This window comes from Epinephelus lanceolatus, chromosome 13 (genome assembly GCF_041903045.1).
Source record: "Epinephelus lanceolatus isolate andai-2023 chromosome 13, ASM4190304v1, whole genome shotgun sequence".
NCBI classification, from domain to species: Eukaryota; Metazoa; Chordata; class Actinopteri; order Perciformes; family Serranidae; genus Epinephelus; species Epinephelus lanceolatus.
In genome coordinates, this window is record NC_135746.1 from 15107807 (window position 1) to 15129451 (window position 21645).

The 21645-nt window shown below is 41.4% G+C and overlaps 1 protein-coding gene across 2 annotated transcripts in view; it reads left to right on the forward strand.

The window, feature by feature from the left end:
* LOC117270869 (steroid hormone receptor ERR2-like) overlaps positions 1-21645 on the forward strand; it is a 215311-nt gene that overhangs the window by 23759 nt on the left and 169907 nt on the right. Inside the window, exon 2 of one of the 2 annotated variants that reach the window (XM_078173784.1) lies at positions 16851-16968. The exons of the other annotated variant lie outside the window; for it this stretch is intronic. The gene's annotated coding sequence lies outside the window, so the exon portion shown is untranslated. The remainder of the gene's footprint in view (positions 1-16850; positions 16969-21645) is intronic. 2 annotated transcript variants of the gene reach the window in all.

Genomic DNA, 21645 nt, shown 5'->3' on the forward strand with positions numbered 1-21645 from the left:
TAGATTGATCAGCGTATTTATTGCCAGTGTTTTCACATGCAGTTGGAGTTCAAGTTACAGAACACAAATAAGCAAATTGCAGTGTGTGTTCCTCAATTGGTATCATACTTAAAATTAGCCCATTTTTCCTAACATAACTGCCTGCACATGTTATTCTTGCATCAATGCCTTTCGCAGCTGGTGGTGGGGGGTGGGGGGTGGGGGGGGGGGTTTAAGTAACGCTCCAAGTTAGGCTAAATTTTGGCAAGGGACAACAGACATGGCCATTTTCAAAGGGGTCCCTTGACCTCTGATGGGTTGTATGGGTACCCATGGGTCTCAGCCTCACGGACATGCTCACTTTATGCTAGTCACATGCAGTTTTGGGTAAAAACAATGCAGTTTTTAATGCAGTTGCCTGTTGTATTTGAATATTTGTGCATACTGTGGTCCCTAAACAGTCTTTGAATTGCATAAGTTGGGTATAACTGGAGAGCTGAGACTCTAACCCAATTTTTTTCATGTGTGATGATGTTAGCCCCCAAGGTAGCCATTTCATTGAAGTGACTCCATTTATTTTAATTGGACATCACTGTATAAAATGATCTTTAGGGTGCTTTCAGACCTAGAGTTGTCTTGCTTTGGCTTGAATCAAGTACTAATTTGGTTATAAAGTTGGATAATTGCCTAGAGTTGGTTTGTGTTCTCACGGCAGCATTTACAAGTGGACCAGATAAAATGCCTTGCTCGAGAAAGCTGCTCTTGATGGGTCAAACAAAATGTTGAAGAAGAGTACACTTGCAAGATAAATGTGACACTTTCTAATGTGGGAGGGACAACTACGCAGGTTGATTTTAGCGCTGCTCATCGTGGACTATACTGCTGTCATTGTTCATTTTAGTCAAAGCATACAGTTTGAAAACGAGGCGCGGCTCCAACTAGAAAACAATGTTTTGATGCATTGGATGTGCTGAATGTGCATATTAAGGCAGTACAGGAGGAGGCGCACATTAATAATCCTCCAGGACTGTAACTTGCTCATGGTTAACCCAAACATTTGTGACTGGACCGAGACTGCTTCTTCAAGAAGGTCTTGGTCTGGTTGTTTTGGTGTGCCACTGAGTGCGATTGCTGTGTTCACACCTGCCCAAATGAACCACACCTAGGGGGCAAACGAACTTGGATTCAATTGACCCGAACCAAACAGGGCAGGTGTGAAAGCACCCTAAGTGACCTTAAGGATCATCACAGCCTTGTGAAACTTTACAACCACAAACTAGAGACCTCAGGCATTCTGAGGGTGAATTGCTTTCAAAGGAATTGACAATAAGGGAAATTCTCAGCATTTTCCAGAACAGAGGTGCACACAATCCAACTGTTTAACAGCTCAGTGTTGGATGTTAGCTGCTGCTGTGTTAGCTTGTGCTAACCGGGCAGAGAGAGCAGGAGGAGGGCAGCTCATGGAGACGGTCCTTCAGCGCTGCTTCCAACAGCAGCAACAGCTCATCACTGAGGATCACCTCTTAACCCCCATCCATCCCCAAAATAGCCTGCAAAATCCTGAGGGGACTGATGTGTGTGTGTGTGTGTGTATATATATATATATATATATATATATATATATATATATATATATATATATATATATATATATATATATATATATTTGTAATTTAATTTTTTTATTGCATTTTTAACATGAAAATCAAACAAACAGGCAGGAGGTCCAGCTAATATTGACAGACATTAATACAGGAAAGGCAGCTATTCAGTCACAGCAGTGAGCCAGTCATTATAATTGTTCCCTCCTGACATATATCCGCTGAAACTGTCCCATTGTTTATTAACCATATCATTTTCCCTATTTAATCTTCCCAACATCTTTTCACATGCAGTAGTTTCCATCATTTGAACCATCCACATATTCAGAGTAGGAGTTTGGGGCTTCTTCCAACACCTTAGAATCATCCGAGCCCAGGTTATAAGGCTGGTTTTCAATTTTCTAAATACAAATTTATTTAATTTTGGCACTACAGTTTTGTAGTGGAGACACAGTCTTGGTGAACTAGGCAATTCACATTCTAACCATTTACCAATATAATCCAGGGGGGACTGGTATATTGAAAATAAGAGGGTTTCTCAGCTGTTTCCAGAACAGAAGTACTCGCCATCCAATCACCAAGAAATGTAGTTCTTACATACTCTTCCTAGAAATGTCATAAGTTTTTGATGATATACAGCATGGATTTTTCTATGGTGTTACACAGACAGAGTTTGAAAAGGTGCCTGACAAAAAAAAGGATTATTACATATTTATGATAAGAAAAACTTGACAGACAATGCTGAGCTGCATTTTAAATTATTCTTCAGGTCCCCAGCTTCCAGATGATGTATACCACTTCTATATGACATATACTGTTGATCTGCTATTTCCCCATACAGATCCCCTGTCCTCCCTAAAAAAGACAGATATTGGCCTATGGTGGGTCTCAGAGGGTTAAGTGGAGATTTAAGCACCACTAAAATATAATATCTAATATAGCAATCACTGTAAATCACATACTATAATGTATACATATACAAGTGAATGTCAGAATCAGCTGCTAATTTATTCCGAGGTTCTTTTCTTTGTAACAAGTCTGTAAATCAACAAGAACAAAGAAGATATGCTGAAATAAATCTTGAAGGCACCTGCTCTTATGCTCCATGCTGCACAATCTTTGTCCTCTTTAATTTACTCAGCGTCAGAAACCTGCTATTGAGTCATTGTCTGGCCCCCTCAGGCTAAACTTGATCCAGGATCCTCTGGCCGGCTCCCATGTGTTCGTCTCACTATTGGACGAAGCAGGTGGATGAATCACCACACAGAGCTCTGATTTGCTGCATCAGCCGTCCGTCTGTTTGCCTTTTTGCCCTTCTGGCTGTATATCATCTAAACTCTTCATGTTTGGATTTTAGTGGGGTAAAAAAAAAAAAACACCATTCCTCTGGAAATGATCCCCCTGGCAAGAAAAGGTCAACTGTGAATGTGATCACTGAGAATGAAAAGGGAAGTTACATCAGCCCTCCAATAAGCCAGGTTAGTGAATTATGATCAGTCATAGTCTAAGACTTCCACAAAGCCCAATGAATGTGTAGCAACAGCAAGAGCTGGTTTTGGCTTGGTTAAGTCAACTACCGAACCCACCGCCTCAACAGCCTTGGATTTACTCTGAGAATTTATCAGAAACGACATATTCCTAACACACCCAGTGTTTAGCTAGCTAGCTAGCATGCACAGTGGGATGTTTCACTTAACAGCATTATACTCTGGTCAAGTGAATATTTCTCCTTGTGGGTAAGAATACATGTGTGTCTGCATGCATCGTTGCATTTTTAAGTCCACCGCTAAATACAGAATGAGAGCTCACAGGGTCAAACAGGCTCCTGGCAGCTGAAAGGCTGTTGACGTTCCCCCTTTATCCCAGTTTACCCTCTGCCTCAGTGTAAAGGAAGTCACTAAAGTTATTATCATAATCCCACACAGCAATTAGCCCTTTTGTCTTGGGTCTTTTTTGTTTTCCTTTTGAAACATCCGTCATCACACAGAAATGCAAAGTGATGCAACAGATATCCTTCTCAGAGAAATACAGGCTGATGATGCATCACATACAGTCGGCTGTCGGGGGTTTTCCCCCCACTCACTGCTGGAAGCAAAACTAAAGTTAATCACAAGCTAAAATGAAGCTTTAATGATCCATGAGGGGAACTTTGGTTGCTCTATCAGCAAATAGCAAAAGGATATAATAATAGTGAAAACAGTTAATGTGAATGGTCTGCATTTATTTCTCCCAGGACCGAGGGAGTAATGAATGTACAATAAAAAATATTAAAGGGACAGTTCACCTCTCAAATCAAAAATACATATTTTTCCTCTTAACTGTAGTGCTATTAATCAGTCTAGATTGTTTTGGTGTGAGTTGCTGAATACTGGAGATATCAGCCATAGAGATGTCTGCCTTCTCTCCAATATAATGGAACTAAATGGCACTCATGTAGGAACTATTTTCTTCCTGCTGAACTACACCCACCAACTGGAATACTGCACAGAAGAAAGACTACATCTACTGTTAGCTCAACTAGCACCAGTGAGCTAGCTAATATTACAGCTCAGCCAAGGAGGACGGCATTAATGTTTACATCTCTCACTGTCATGAGCACAAGCCTCTTGTTCATGAGTAGATGCACGCTTCCTTCTGCACAGTGATACAGTTAGCAGTTGTAGTTCGGTAGAAAGAAAATAGTCCCCACATTAAACTGCTCACAAGAAGATCTGTGAATTATCTTGAGTAACCAGGTCATGATTTCTGGGAAGAGACATTAATGTTACTTTTTTAATTTATTTTTTATATTTATTTGACACTTTGAGCACCACAAGCTGAGTGCCATCTAGTTCCATTATATTGGAGAGAAGGCAGAAATCTCTGTGGTTGATATCTCCAACACTCGTCAACTCACACCAAAACCATCTAGACTGATAAATGGCACTACAGGTAAAAGGAAAAAATGTGTATTTTTGATTTAAGGCTAAGTTCATGTCATTTATTTTCCAATCGTCTTAAATCGTCAAAAATCTTAAATTTACCAGGGAAAAAAATCTATATAATCTTTATCTATATAATACCGTACATTTGTGAGAGATTAAGACACAAATTTATGACAAATATGCCTTCTGGGCTTTCTTTCAGAAAGTCAGGTGGCATATTGGAGTGACAAAATCCACACAGGCAGGAAGTCACGGTAGATGAATGGGTCAAGCAAAGACGGTCAACATTGGCTTAATATTTTTAGACTTAGTTAACTTATTATTATCAGTTTTTGGGATGTATAAAGCTGCTGAATCTACACTGTGCACATTAACTTTAGCAGAACAGCTGAATATTTGTGTTAACCGTTCAGATAACGTCCCAGACATTAGCATAACCTTTATTTTGGAACTAGGGCCATTACACGCATCTCAGTTGCAATAGAACAGGAATCCACAAACCTACTCAATGAACATTTAGCCCTCAGGGCGACGGTACAGGACTGTGAGGTGCAGGAGGGCCCGTTCAATTTTTGAACCATAACGGGATGTCTTGATTAGACGTTTAACTAATGGTTATTCAACGTGTCAGTGTTTGCTGGGACTCACTGTTTACTGGTAGGGTCTGTGGTGTGATGAGTTTAACACAAACTTGCAAAGAGAAGCAGTGTAGTTCCATTACAAAAAAAGAAAACACAATTTTTATGGGTAATTTTCTTGTAGATTTACGATTCTCATGTCACTGAAATTCTCCCCCAGCTCCATTTTCTTTTCTTTTTTTTTTTTTAACCAGCAATGGCCCTAAGGCGCCATCATTGGGTATAAACAATAACAATAGCATGGTTTAGTTGTCACGCTGGATATTCAGATGTGAAAAATAATGCCATAACCTCTTAAAGCACCCTCAATAGGTTTTCTGAGCCTGAAATATGGACAAATTCAAGTTCATACAGTTCTCTCATTCTTTTGGCACAAGTGTTAAATCCTTCCTGTGACTCTCTTTCCTCCAGTTTGGCCGCCATTCCTCTCTTGAGATGACGTAAAATGCTTTGCTGGTTTAAAACTAATATTGTTGTATGGGATTTGCAAGGAAATTAGGGTTTTGCTTGAAGCCTAGAGGGCCCTTCGGCAAGCTGTTCCCAGTGAAAAGTGATCTGCTGGAGGCTCCAATCGTCTTTATAATGAACTCTAGTTTGTTTTCCACAAAGAGGACATTGCTAGTTTATAAAGCAGAATGTTTCTCTTGAGTAAAATTGCATCATCATCAGAGCAAGATTGATTTTAAGATACAATTTCTTTTCTGAATATATCGGCAGAATAGATGTGAATCACACGGTGCAGATTGTTGTGGTTTGTGATGATACATGGTGTCAGCGTTCGGAGTCACTAGTGGTTATATTGCTCATTTGCTTCTAAAACCACGCATTACAGAGTGGCTGCTACTTGCACTGAGTCCTGGTGTCTGTTTTCGCAACAGCACAAGAAAAACACAGTGCTGCCACGATCTCTCACTCGACTCTCCACATCAATCCCCAGTGTGGACTGCTGATGCCTTTTTCTCCCCATATGACTCTTATTAGTTTGATATGAAAACCCGGCTTCGTCTTTATTCTCATGGTCGAGAGCCATTCTCACTCTGTGTGATTTTCAACTTCCCATCTGTAGTCCTCGCTGCCGCAAATCAGTCCCTGACCAGCAGGCTGCAAAAAGACGTATTTGTTTTGGATGCACAGTAGAGAGCTCATGCGCGACCCTGAAGTTCAAATAAAGCCCATTTGATAGTTACAGTGTGACTCCTGGATTAGATTGCAACATCATTGCAACAGTACGTGGAAATTTTGGAGGTCATTTACAACCAAACCATTTCCCCTTTTCTTCTAGGTCAGAATTATAATTAAAAAATGACATCATATGCATTTGTTTCTCATAGTACCGCCATTAAACTGCAGCGCTTTTGAAGTCTTTGTTGTACTGGGAGCTGCTCAAGGAGCCACCGGGAGGGAGGTTTCCGTATAAGGTGTCCCTACGCTGTCAACACTTGAAGAAATCAAAGCCCCCTCGTCCCTTCCTGTATGAAAACGCCCTCATGTTTTCAATTTCCCAGCGAGCGGTGGACTTTTGACTCTTTTTCACAATACTTTTCACACTAAAAAAAGCCTCCTGCGGCACGTTGGAGCCCACAGAGCTGCTGACATGTGCACCAGCTTAAGCTTTCACAACTAACGTCATCCCGCCATCGCTGCTAATTTTTTAGCGGCAGGGGTGAAAGACCCCTGTGGTGAGCATCTCTGTGGTATGTTATCTGCCGGTAATTAAAGGCTGATGTTTTGTGGGGACAGCAAAAATGTTTTTTCTTTCTTGTATACATAATTATTGTCTAGTTACTAAACAAAGTTGATGCTTGTTAAAGGGGTTATGTCGCTCTGTTTTTGGTTTGTGTGAATGAATGCAGAGTTCAGATCCAAGATTTCCTTTATGATGAAGTGTATTCACTTTTTGGTATCTACTTTGCTGTCACCTACATCCATTTCAAACATTTCTAGAATGACTTTTACCATGATAACAAACATTACCTGTGCAGGAAAATGAGAGTTGAGCGGACAGAAGACAACGCCACAGTGTGGTGTTTTAAACAGAAAGGCCCAATGCAGACAAGAGGATTGAGTTGCAATAGTCTGTGTGTATATTCCACCCTGAGTCCTCACTAACTACCAGCTAGTCTCAAACCAGTGATTTACTAAATTGCACCATGAGAATGAGTTGCTAAGAAACATCTGTTGTATCTCTTAATCAAATGCAATTAACAGGAAGTCACCGTTGCTAAAACAAAACCTCAGTGACGAGGCAGAATACAAACTTTAAGTGCCGTAAGTGTAGGTATGATCTGTGTAAATATATATAGGAAATAAAACCATTGAAAATAAGATTGTCTGCCACAGCAGTCCTGCTGTAGGGGTTGACTTTAGTTTCACCATCGATGAGCAGTTCACTTGCTCAGACCTTAAACATCTATAGGCAGATGCTGCGTCAGCCCGTTACAGCGATATGTCAGCAGTGTTGCCATATTGGAGAAAGCAAGACTTGCCTGTAAACAAATGTATGCAAACAGGAGAGTAAACTGGTTTTTCTGGATAAAAAGTATTATAACGTTTATATTTCTCAACCGATTGCAATGAGTTGTTTTTATATTCAAGGGTTTATGACAAATGTGTAATAGCAAAAAAGTTTATGATCTCAATATGTAAGGTAGATGCTTTAAAGAGGAGTTAAGTAAGCATGGAGCCCATATTGTAACTAACTGCACTCCCTGAAGAAATATTATCATATTTTTGGAAAAATGAACCAGGGATTCCAGAGAGAAGCAGACAGAGGAGTCACGGTGTAAAAGTGAACCACCACATCACTGCTGATCGCCACAGAAGACAATGAATATAAAGGGAAACTTTGCTGATATTGAACCAGCTGTGTGGCATCACAGTGTGTGCAGATGAACAGTGTTTGGCTTCCCTTCGTGTCGCCACCCGCCTGACCTCTGCTGGACCTCTGCAAGTGGATGGGCGTTGAGCTCCAGTGCAGTCAGTTCATAAATATAAATGTTACAATGTTTTATCCGCAAAAAATGCAGCTTCCCTGTTTACCTGTATTTACTTTTTGGCAAGTCTTACAACCTCCAATATGGCGACGCTGCTGAGGTATGATCCAGCAGCCAATGAGGCATCTCTGTTTCTATGGCTCAGACATCAGGGGGCGCCAAGAATATACAGGAAGTGAAACATAGCACGCTAATTTGCTAGGAAAGGCTGCTGTAGCTGACAGCGAGAAGATTTATAAATAACCCCATGTTGTTAAAGTATTATTTAACACAATACAGCAACATGTTGGTTGAATATTTTCTGATGTATTTATTCAAATCCACATTTCATGTAATTCTTGAATTTATGATTGCAGATGCTTGTGGAACAGAAACTTATGCTTGTTATCGATGAGTTAGGCAGTAAACTGATTTGATTGGCTGTTTTGTATTTTTATTTGTCTGATGTGGACACATTTTGTGTCCTTTGTAAAGTGAAGTCACTTTTAACTTTAAAAGCTCAGCACAAGAACTATGTAGTGATGTTTGATGAGTTGTCACCGCTTTTCCCTGTGAACACTGAAATTTATTTTGAAAAGACACTGTGATTGTAATGAGTGGAAATTGACATGCTCTCCCTGAGCGTCCAAAACTGAGGCTGGAGGGAGACATTGGAGGGGTATCTAGAGCATTGTACTTTGACGTGAAGGGCCAACTGACCAAGCTGCCATATTTGATGAGCTGGGAGTGAGAACGTGTTAGACCCCTTGTCAACCTAAGCTTTTTTTTCAGCTGAAAACACCAGGTGCTTCTCTGTAAATGCCCAGCTGGGAGCGTTTGAGAGGGCTTTGGAGGCGAAGCATATTTTCAGCTGAGATGGTTGCATCCAGTTGCTATTATTATTAGCTTAAGTATGTTTTCATTGCATAATTAGCCTAGCGGCTAGCTGACATTTTTCCTCTTCTCATAGCTTAACAACCTGTGACATTATTATTTTTCTTGCTCAACGTTGGTTTAAATTACTGCATCTCCTTACAGAAGAGCTTAATTGAATTTCAGTCTGCATGCACGGTTTTTCAGCCAAACGTCGTATTTTCTCTGAAAAATCCAAAATATTTCCACACTGTTGATTTATTCCTGAGAAAATACCATTATCCTCATCTTCTTTCTCTTCGCTGCTTGCCATCTGCCTGCCGCTGTTTGACAGTGACAAAAACTTTCAAAATAAAAGCCTATGCTAAAGATGATGATAGGGATAGATGTTTTCGTTTTGCATCGATGTATTGATCCAGATCGATGGATCGTTACACCCCTAGTTGCTATTATACAAAATATCCACGGCGGTAAACATGTCCGCACAAGGTAGAGTAGTTGCTTTGGGTGAGGGGAAGGCTGAAGCTGAAAAAGAGGAAACATAATATATATAAGGTATATTAACAGATTTCTCCTCCATTATAGTTGGTGTTCAGCTATCGTACATGTAAGATGTGACGGTTTGTCTCTTTTCCACTGTGATTTGACAGCCAAAGTGACGTGATGAGTGTGGCGTTTTTACCCAAAGTTGAATATTTCTCAACTCTTGGTGCTCAGTAAAAAACAGCCAAAGCATTACACATATACATCGGCCTCAGAAAAAAATGCTTTAGTAGACGTTGCCCCTTAAAATGGTAGCATGGTTAATTTGTACGCACACACGCACACACTCAAAAAGAGCCAACAAAACGTCTTCATCCTGTGGGTTGACCTCACACACACTCAACTTATTAGCTGTGAGTTGCTCCCTCCTTAGCATGCGTGGTGTGATCTACCCACATCTACTGCACACATTAATATGTAATCTGTACAGCGCCCCAGCTTCACAAGGACCACATGGCTGCGTGACTCTTTGTGCCGTGTGATACGTGTTAAGGCTGAAGCTGACCATTTGAAGTTGCCCGTATATCTGTACCAGATGGGGCCGAGCCAGGCGATGCAGACTTCATGGCTGTCGACCTCACTTGATTTGCAAGTGAGACATTTCAGAAAGGGAATGATGGATGTGTTTTCCCCCCGCTGATGCTTTATTTGACACACACACAAAAAAAAGACTGAATACAGAGTGTGTCAGGCAGAATCTCTCGGGTGGATATGATGCTTCATTTGACTTTTGGAAGATACTACAGAGAATATTTTTCTGTTTGTACGCTGACATCGTCACCTCTGACATTCATTAAGATCTGATTAAAGCCAGTTCAAAGAGAGCAGAGAGCGATGAATGGGGAGAAGTCAGCGTGAGGAGAAAGGTGATGCTGAAAGGTGACTCCGTGTGTGTGGTCTCCCCGTATCAGATGCCCTATAGGGAGACATGCGCGCACCATGTTGATATTCAAAAGCCTTGGATGTTTGTTTAAAGTGAGTAATTGATACTTGCCACTGGAAGAATTTCCCCCAATTTGGCACAGAGTGTGAGAACAAGGGGAGTCCAGTTTGCCATGTCTGCCTGCTGTCGGCATGTGTTATGCTACGGGAAATACGCTGGCCCTGGTCCTCCTGCTTCTTTGGAGTTCACTGCTATGGCAGCACCCAGACCACACATACTGCCACTTTTATGGTTTTCGGCTGAGGATTCCTCCTGTCGCTGCCAAATTGCCTATTATTGAAACTTTCAATAAACAAGCAAAGAAATGTAATGCTTTTGTTTGGTTTGGAACTGCGGTCGAAACACTTTAAAACCAGTTTTTAGGACAACGAAGAATGAACTACTGGAGGAGAGCGCAGACATTTCAAATTGAAAATATGAGCTCTTACTGGAAGGCCCTGGAAGATTAGTAGCATTCCCATGAAACGCTCCCTAACTAAATTACTTTGTGAATTCATCTTGTGAATTACCCGCTGCTGCTGCTGCTCTCCAGAGACAAAAGTGTCTTCCCAGGCTACTGAGAATTTGTTGATCACTGCTCCATTTAAAGGAGCGCTAAAGTGGCCACGGCTTCTTTGATCTCAGCCTCTTTGACACCTTAAAACACGAGGTGAAAAAGTGCACTAAAGAGGCTTAGCCACGGCAGGATTCCACCTCCGCTGTTATCTTTGCCAGCACGGCGCTGCCTCAGAAAAGGGAGGATCTTTGCACTTTGTTTTGATTGCCGCTACTTACACCGCCAGCATCTCCTCTCATGCGCAAAATGGTGCTTGAATATCATTTTGATCATTTCATTCTTCTCCTTTCAACTGCCCTCATTCTTGTGTCAGTACAAAGTGTGGGCCCTAATCCTTTAATGAATGTCTTCTTCTGGGGCTTCACATGGCAGCACATTCCAACCTCAGGACAGTGAACAGCTGGATGACTGCATCGCAGGGCATTTTATTTCATCCCGCATTGTCAGATGTTCATGTTTGCAAAGCGCAATCTATCTTCATTCATATCAGAGATGACAGCTGAATTGGGATGAATGGAGACGCAAACTGAAGCTTCACAGACAAGCAAAATCAAAACAGTAACTAGACGGACATCAGTTTAGCACCTAACTCATTTCTGATCATAAAACCTACACTGGAAACTTCCTTTTAGTGTTTTTGTGGTTCTGGATGAGTTAAAAGATGTTTGACAGTTTCATTTGAGAGTGGACAGGCCTTCATGTGAAGATTTGGTTCAATGGATGCAGGCGGAGATGGAAAAAACTACCATATTTTACTCAAGTTGAATAATTGCTTCCCCAGATATATGGACACGAGTCAGGGTAAAAGTAGCTGCCTGAAACTGTGCTCCAGGAAATATAAATTTTTCATGTAACAAGTTCTTTTTTCAAATCAGAACCCCTCTAGCCAGCAGGTTCAGCTGTTATCAGGTCATTAAATGGGCTTTATCAGCCAAACAACACAGGACTTTCCCCCAGGAGGGCGGGGATCCTATTCTGTATGAATGTTGACTTATTTTAACTAGAGACAGTTGTTCTATTTGACATACCATGATATCTTTTCCTAACCCTAACCACGTAGTGTTTGCACCTAAAGCCCGTTTTACGTTGCCTGTTCAAGGCAGGAATGTCGCACTGTTATTCCGCCTCACCCTTCTGTAAAAAGGTATGGTTCCGGAATTATGTTATATGTTACACTAAAGGCCGACGTTGTTGTGTTGTACCTCATCCTGCCATGCCTCTTTTGCTTCTGAAACGCTAGTTTGCTGTCTAAAGTCACACACTGGGGCGGCATTATGCTGGCATTGTTTGGTGGGGGAGAATTACTGCCTCAAGCAAGGGAGTTCAAATATCTCGGGGTCTTGTTCACAAGTGAGGATAGAATGGAGCATGAGATGGATTGGTGGTTTGGTGCGGCTTCTGCAGTGATGTAGGCGCTGCGCTGGTCTGTTGTGGTGAAGAGGGAGCTGAGCCACAAGACAAAGCTTTCGATTTGCTGGTCCATCTACGTGCCAGCCCTCACCTATGGTCACAAGCTCTGGGTAGTGACCGAAATAATGAGGTCATGTATACAGGTGGCCAAAATGAGTTTCCTTAGAAGGGTATCTGGACTAAGCCTTAGAGATAGGGTGAGGAACTTGAACATCCAGAGGGAGCTCGGAGTAGAGCCGCTGCTCTTCCGTGTCGAAAGGGGTCAGTTGAGGTGGTTCAGGCATCTGATCAGGATCTTCCTGGGTGCCTCCCACTGGATGTGTTCCAGGCACGTCCCACTGGTAGGCCCCGGGGCAGACCCAGAACAGGCTGGAGGGATTACATATCTCACACCTTGGGGTCCCCCAGGAGGAACTGGAAAGCATTGCTGGTGAGAGGGATATCTGGGGTGCTTTGCTCGGCCTGCTGCCCCCGCGACCTGGCCCCGGATAAGCTGGAGCCCTATCACAGGATCTCTGTGTAAATAAGGGTTTCAACCTAAAGAAAGTGAGAGTGAAACCTAACAAAACTGTGACTGTTTGACAATGTTGAATATGAAACTGCCATTTAATGGGTTGATAACAGCCTTTGAACCCTAATAGTAGGTGTGGCAGACCCCATCCAATCCATACTGTATCTATAACAGCCATTTAATGGGCTGATATATAACATCCAAATCAGATGCACTAGCTGGCACTTAAGCAGCCACAAATCATTTTGGGGTCAAAATGTCAGGTTTTTTTTTTTTTAACATTTCAATGGATTTTTTTAATTGAAAAATTGTCCTTGAAAACAATTTGATGTATAGTTGTCAGCTCAAAGTTTGGGAATGTTTCATTTTTACTTCCATCAATAAAGCTTCAGTATCAATATCAGAATGTAAAGTCAATTAAATGCTTCATAACAGATGCCTTCGTCAGATCTCACTGTGCTCGAAAAATAGAAGAATATAGTCAAATATAAGAAAAGATAAATGAAAGTACATCATGTGAAATTCAGTGCAGTACACTACCTGAAATTCATGCTCTAAGGATTTCTCCGTATTTCCTCTCAAAACATGAAGCAGTGACTGACTGAGAGAAACTGTCCCGACTCCTGATGCGATCTTCTCCCCACCGTGGCATCTAACCAAGACTTTTATGTTCTCTCCATACACACAGGTGCAAAAACAAACACTGGTTGCCATAACCATCAGGGAGGTTGTATTTTCCACATTCTTCTCATTCTTCTCAACGCTGCAACCCTGAAATTAGTGGTCGTTTAAACTGCGAAAACCAGTTTAAACGACTACCTTTTTTTTTTTTTAAGCTCCCTTTTCCAACTGTCTCTGTCTTTATCACTCATCCATACAATATGTGTCCGTGACCTACAAATGCTGCACTCACTCTGCAGAGTCGGACACAAAACTGCAATTAATTACATCATCCTCATGGGCTAAAGAGGCCAGATAATTGTCCCCTCACTGCAAAATTTCAGACCAATAATAGCTCCCAAGGTAGTGTTCGTGATGCCAAATAACACAATCACAGACTTTCGCAGTCCAGAGGGGCGTGCAGTTTGTGTTTGTTCACTTTCATTCGTAGATAAGACGGTGGGAAATTCATGGAGCATGGACAAGGTTAGAAATAGAGCAGATTGCTTATGGCAGTCATCCCCAGTGTTTAATAACACCTCATCAGAGAGACAAGAGCCTCAGTGCATCAACATGCTGAAGACTGAAGGCTCAGGAAATCACTGAGCAGACATGTCTGCAACAGATAATGTAACAAGTTGTCAAACAGTAAAAAACATCTGTCATGAAAGACTTAAGGGTTTAGTATGCTTTAACTGAAGGTGTTATCTGACATCTAAAGCAGTGCGTATACTCACTCAGATTTGCAACACTCTGTCTTTTGCATGTGTGTGTAGTCTTGAATTGCACAAATGGTGGTGATAATGGCTGATACTTTGGGCAGTTTCCTCTTCAAGGTGTTCATGTTGTTGCGTCTAGATGAAAAGTGGGATCTATTTCTGTTTTGGAATATTATAAAAATAACGTTAGCATGTTGTATTTTGTTTGGAAAACGTATTTAGTATAAGATAGTTGTTTTGTCGATGAACCTTGTGAGCTGTAATGGAGCCAAATTTTATAGCGTTATCTTTGTCCTTGGCTTCATGTGAGTAGAGGAAAAGTATGCTAGCCACTAGGCTAATTTATACAATGTAAAATGCCATAGGCTTGTGCTAAAAACATTAGCATGTTGTATTTGTGGGGAAAATGTGTCCAGCAAAACACAAGTGCTTTGTCTATGAATGCTGCAAGTTATAGTGAAGCTGATTTGTGTACTTGCGTTTGTAATTGTCTCTGTGAAACCATGTAATGTGTGTTTTGAATCGCCAAAACTTTACAGCACTTCCGCCACTGACTAGTGTTTTGGAGGTGTAGCTACATATTTTTAATCAGGGGAATAAAATCCCTGTCTTTGCATTTCATTTTGATCACAGTCTGTTTTTATAAAACCGCTTGTGATATCTCAAAGTGGCTTTGACTGTTAATGTGTTGCCCATTTTGTAGAAAATACTGAGATATATATCGTGTATCGCCAGTCAGCCTGTAAAAACCAAGGTATGATTTTTTGTCTATATCACCCAGCCCTAGTCTGATGTCCAAATGTGTGGCAAAGAGGCTTCCAGAGCTGTTTGCTGACCCCACAAGCTCTTTGTTTGCAGCATGCTGATGCCTTTAAAGAATAATTTACAGTCTCTGGTTCATACGTCGTCAGACATTTCACTGTAAGCATGCTGAGGCCTTTAGATTAACAGAAACACTATTTATTCTCATGAGTTATGACTTTATTAGGTGATATTCTTACATCATGGGTTAGAATTGTTACACCCCTTTACTCTCTGTTTTTGGTTGCTAGAAACTGCCATATGAGACGCAGCTGGCTTTATTGTTGGCTCGTTTTAAGTGGCTCACTGGTGTGGTGTCGTGTCTTTATTTTAGGTTCTCAGATTAGGTTCTCCTCATCTGCAGCCTGTTGCACCAGCTGTTTGTGAATTCAAACTCAGCCTGTTTATAATGTCAAGTAATACAGAGTTGTGATTTATGCGTTGCTGAAATCAAAGCGGTTGCACCACAGAGATAAGTTACAACATCACTCTAAGTGAAGACTAAATGGTTACACATGCCTCTGGGTAAATCATAAACTGACACAGAGTTACACTCATTGATGGTAAAACAGCAGCTTTACTGCCACACAGCATCATGTTTTCATTAATTGCGTGTCATTTTGCAACACAGTAATCCAGTAGACACTGAATTTACTGGTATGATATTTCAGTATTGATCCAGTTCACTACAATGTGCTACTATGTCGACTTAACGCCCTAACTTAGGAGAGAACTTACCCATAGGTGGTTTAGAGTAGTGCATGTTAATTTATGTGCATCTCTTGAGTGTGGCTTAAAGGGATAGCTCTGATCTTATGAAGTGGGGTTGTATAAGGTATTCATCCATAGACAGTGTATTACATACAGTACAGTCAGTTGGCATACTCCAGCCTGGAGTAGCAGGCTGGAGTCTGACTCAGAAGCTGAGCTGTGAACTGCTGTGGACGAAGGGCAGCAGCAAAATTTACTGTATCCTATATTTAGAATATTGTCACTGCTTTAGCTTGCTGTTAGACAGAGACTTCTGATGGGGAGGCTGTCATATCGCTCTCTTCAAAGCCAGGCAGGAGTTGCTGGTCTACTGCTGCCTCTATCAGTTATTTATTTATTTAATTGTGTGAACTTGGCGTTCAGAAGGCTTAGTTTGGATTTACCAAAGTCACATAATAACACAGACAAACTAAGTGATCAAGGCAGCAGCTGACCAGCAGCTCCCATTTTTTGTGAGCCAAAATTACTGTCTTTGTCAATGGAGTCTAACTGAAGCGATTAAAGGGAAATTTCGGTTTATCGTTAGGATAAATGTCAGAGAACATATAGAAAACAACATGTAAACGTGTTGTCTACCTTACTGGTGTGGTGCCGTTTGTTTACCATTTAGTTCTGCTTTCCAAAGCGTGGCCGAAATATATCTCGCAAGCTCTAGATAAAGCCCAGCTGGATACTACTCCAGGTGGAGGTGTCTCGTTAACAGGTCTGACACTACTATGCGCCCCGGCTGTATCTAGGCTAACGGCTAACATGCTAACTATTATTTTTATGTCACTAGTCACTTGAAACAAATTTAGGACAATAGGAGATGGGTTGAAATAAACCGAAATTTCCCTTTAAGGGCTTCCCCGTCAGAATGGTCTGTCTGACAGAAACGTAAGCAATCAAAATATTGTGAATACAGTGTATGCTTAAACTGATATTGATTTTTTTTTTTTTTTTTTTTTAGGTGGCCGAAATACGTTTTTCTGCTGCCCTCGTCCACAGCAGTACGTCGCTTAGCTTTTGTGGTGGCTCTCCAGCCTGCTTCTCCAAACAGGGGGCGTGACGACTGACCTCTACTGTAGGTAATATACTGACTATGGATAAGTAACCCATATAACCCCACTTCAAAAAATCCGAACTATGCCTTTTACTATGCCCAAATTCTAAATCTATGCATGATGCAAAAGAATGTCCATTGGTTTTGTCCGTAGCATGTACGCTACTTTTTGCTAGAAATAAGATAAGTTAAAACTCTATTAATCCCAGGAGAGAATTTAAGCATTATAGCAGCTCCAAGGTGATGATGATTATTTATCAGTGTCTAAAATCTCAATTTACCACAAAGAGTAAACCAGAGGTAATCATGGGAAGCAGTGAATGATTAAATGAGGGAGTCTTTTCATACAGGCTATATGTCATTAATAAGCAGATATTACGTCATCTAATGTTTTAAAGTATCTGTTATAATTTACGGTTATCTTGATATTATGGGGCAGATTCAGCTGCACCTTCCTGTACATCTTGATCTAAAAGAGAGGAGGACACTAACATCTCTTTACCCAACATTAACCTCTGGACATCAGAAATCCATGTTGGCTTCATCCTCTGCATTCCTTTTCTCTGATACCTCCCAGATGACTGCTTGCACCTGTGAGACACCCACCAGTTCACCAGTAACAGGCTCTGGGAGTGATTGTCATGCTACCAGTGTTTTATAATACCTACTGACAGATGTTAAGAACACTACCGTGATATTTACTGTCATGCTGGACTTGTTTAAAGGAACAGTGTGTAAGATTTAGGGTGCTTTCAGACCTAGAGTTGTCTTGCTTTGGTCTGAATCAGGATCTAATTTTGTTACGAAGTTGTATAACTGCCTAGAGTTGGTTAGTGTTCTCATGGCAGCATTTCCAAGCGGACAAGATAAAATGCCTTGTGCGAGAAAGCTGCTCTTGATTGGTCCGAATTTCCATGCGGGGAAAATCCAGGAAGTAAACAAAACGTTGAAGAAGAGTACTCTTGCAAAATAAATGTGACACTTTCTAATGTCACAATGGAGGGACAACTACGCAGGTTGATTTTAGCGCTGCTCATCGTGGACTATATTGCTGTCATTGTTCATTTTAGTCAAACCATACAGTTTGAAAACGAGGCGCGGCTCCAACTAGAAAACAATGTTTTGATGCATTGGATGTGCTGAATGTGCATATTAAGGCAGTACAGGAGGAGGTGCACATTAATAATCCTCCAGGACTGTAACATGCTCATGTTTAACCCAAACAGTGTGTCATGTGACTGCACTTGGTTCAGATCCAGGTCGGAACACCTTCTCACCACAAACGAACCGCACCAGAGTTTGTTTGTAACCAGACTGAGACCACCTCTTCAAGAAGGTCTTGGTCTGGTTGTTGTGGTGTGCATCGGAGTGCGATTGCTGTGTTTACACCTGCCCAAACGAACCGCACCAGAGTTCGTTTGTAACCGGACTGAGACCACTTCTTCAAGAAGGTCTCGGTCTGGTTGTTTTGGTGCACACCTGAGTGTGATTGCTGTGTTCACACCTGCCCCAGTTAACCGCACTTAAGGAGCAAATGAACTTGAGTTCGATTGGACCAAACCAAACAGGACAGGTGTGAAAGCACCCTTAAAAAACAAACTTATTATATTTAATTCCTGCCAGTATATCCCCATAAATCCTACACACTGGACCATGAAGCGCAGCTCGTGCTTACTGATTCTTGGAAGAGCTAATATCTAAGTTTTGGCTTCTCAAACAAGTTGGAGTGAGATTTCTTTAAATGCTGTCACGTATGTCATGATATAAATACAGTCATACCTGCTCAAATTATGCCTTTACAATATGTTCAACCTGCACTATAGGCTCTATAAAAATGCAAATATTGGCCAGGGGAGCAGTGAAGAGGCTTTAATGTGAGCCATTCATTCTCAGATGCACAGTGAATCTACAATGGCTAGACACTAAACTCCTACAGCTTCTGTTAAATTCGGCGGTTTGAGTGCGCTCTATCAGAATACTGTATGGCTTCAGACATACCACAGCATGTATCTGCAGTAAAACCATAATGGAGAGAACAGAAGTACACGCTCCGTCTCTTCCGTTATCAATCTGTCATCCACCTCTCATTGTCCTCCAGCCCAACCGTGTCTTTACCAGTTAGCCATGCAGTCATTTTTTCCCCCTGTGAATTATCGCTTTACATTTACTGTGTGGTATCGCAGAGGCTCTTGAGAGCAAGGAAGGCATTGCGATCTCATGGAAACTCGCTGCTGAAGCCAACGAGGAAGAGAGGGTTAGAGAGAGGGAGACAATTTTACGGCTGGTCAGGGAAGATTGCATGTAGTAAGACATTTTAAGAACCATGTCTCCTAATCTCATACCCCCAGTCTACAATGGCCAGCCATTCCCAGAGCGCTGTATATCCTCTTTGGATTAGCTCATGAGCTGTAAAGATGTGAAATGCAGACTTGTAGCTGCAGCAGAGTTGCGAGGCCAGAGTATTATAATCTCTTTTTTGGTCTGATTGTATCAGCAGTGGTGGTGAATGCAAACACTGCTCTGCTCTGATGCTGTGAAATGAAAAAGTTCTTTGGGCTGACATCCACGATAAGATATGATTCAACACAACTCTGCTCTTATTGATGTCATGTTACTGAAAATATATCTCCCCTGCTCCTTCAGCCAAGCCCGGATCATCACTTGGGCCAATGTTTTCTTTGCTTTCAGGCTCGCAGCCAACATAATGTAGTCTGATGCCAGTGGGTTGCTAGGCAGGCATCTTAATGACCTCCTATAATGGTATTCACTCTTGAGAAAAGACAGACGGAGCATCAAAGCAAAAAAAGGCCCCTCTCTCTTGTATCTTCTCCATGTGGAATAAAGTTGAACCCGTGTGTTTTTCGGTGCGTTCGCGGTTATGGCCATAACCCTGTAGCTTCCTGGATTGAAATTGTATCTTTGCAGAGCTAGCCACAATAATGACCTCTCCCAGTGAGCTTTTTTCTGAGATCTCTATACTCCCGCAGGGACGCCAACATTTAACTGGCAAATTAACAATGGGAAGATCAACTTTCCTTGTAATTAATTTCTGTGGCATTTTTATGGGCACTTACTTTGGGGTATTGGGTCACAGTTAGTAAAACTTAAAGGTAAGTGTTATAGTCTCACAGGGGTCTTTAGCGAGGGGAAAAAACAGATATAATCTTTGGAAATGGAAAGTTTTTAAATCGTTGCACAGCTTCTTGGTTTTGTTTGTTTTTTCATGAGCTTTTCCCTCAAAAGAGCTTTTCTATATCCACACTCCGAGCCCATATTTACTTTTGCATTTTAGGTATTTATCTGGTCATTCTATCTACCGCAGCTTGCAATGAGCAGTATGAGCTTAAGATTGCAGATTGTAAAGTATTACAGGCAATAAATGGCATGCAGTGCAATGCTCAAGGTCACAGCGCCCATAATAGATGTAAAATATGTTACGTGGCTCTAAGAATGAGTATTGGATAATGCAAGAGAAAGCAGAAGACTGGAAAACAGAAAATGTGGGATTTGACCTTAGTTGGTATTTGTGGGTAATGTTAGGACAGAGTGATACAAGCCTCTGTCAGCTATTAAAAACTTATAATTGACGGCTCAAATGGCATTATCTCACTTATACCATGGCCACTTACCAAAGAAATGAAAAGTAAGAATATTCATTCATATTTTTATCCTTTTTGCAATCAAATGTCAAGTTTTTCACAAGCCATGGCTCAGTTTCCATGGTGACACCTGGGGGTTTAACTCATATCTGGAACAGTCATTACCGCCCCGTAAGGCTCTTAGGCAATGGACACGTAATTCACTTCTCCGGTAAACAGGATAAATCTACAGCCCCGTTTCCACCAATCATGGTACCTTTGGAACCAAAAGTAACCCTTCAGACATGGTACCTTGACCCTAGCATTCCCGCTGCAAACAGTACCCTAAAATGTGGGCGGAGTTGTTGTCACTCACTGCTCCATCCAGCACTCGCTGTATTTCCTCATCACCGGTGACACAGACAGAAGTCTGCACCTCGTTTATTGTCCACAGAATGAGGCTGCACGCCGACATTTTCAGAACAAAATACAACAGGCTGCAGTGAGAGTCTCTCTCCATGGGATATTTAACAATAGCTGGTTTGTGCATTTAGTCCTTCCAAGGCAAGCTCAGGGGTTTAGTGTTGCCTTAGCCCAAAGGAACGACACTGCACACCATTTCTTTTTTTTTTTCCTACAAGTACTGGTCGACATTGATATACTGTATATAAATGTTTCATTACTAAAAGTGTATGTCATAAAAACTGATAGTGATAGTCAAAGTTCTGATGGATTCACGTTGTCACCTCATGCACTGAGTAACATTACAAGTAAACGTTCCACCTTAAAAGTCGCCGGCAGTTGGCCCAGTAATACGTTATTTTTTTCTCAGACTCCAGCTGCTGTATGAACCAGCAAAACATCCTTTCATTTTATAGTTACAGTTTACTAATAAAACTCTCCACAGTATGAACAGTGGTTACATGAGCTTCAAAACCAGCCACAACTCAGCCCTGAGCAGAGTGACCGTCCTCTATTGATCAATCAACAGACTGCAATATTCACAGTTCCACCTTTTAGTACCAGATCTGCGTGCTAGGTAGTATACAGGAGGTATTTCTAGTCCGCTTAGCTCATTAAACCCCTTTGGCTCAGCTATTGAGAACAACTGTTAGCCAGAAAGC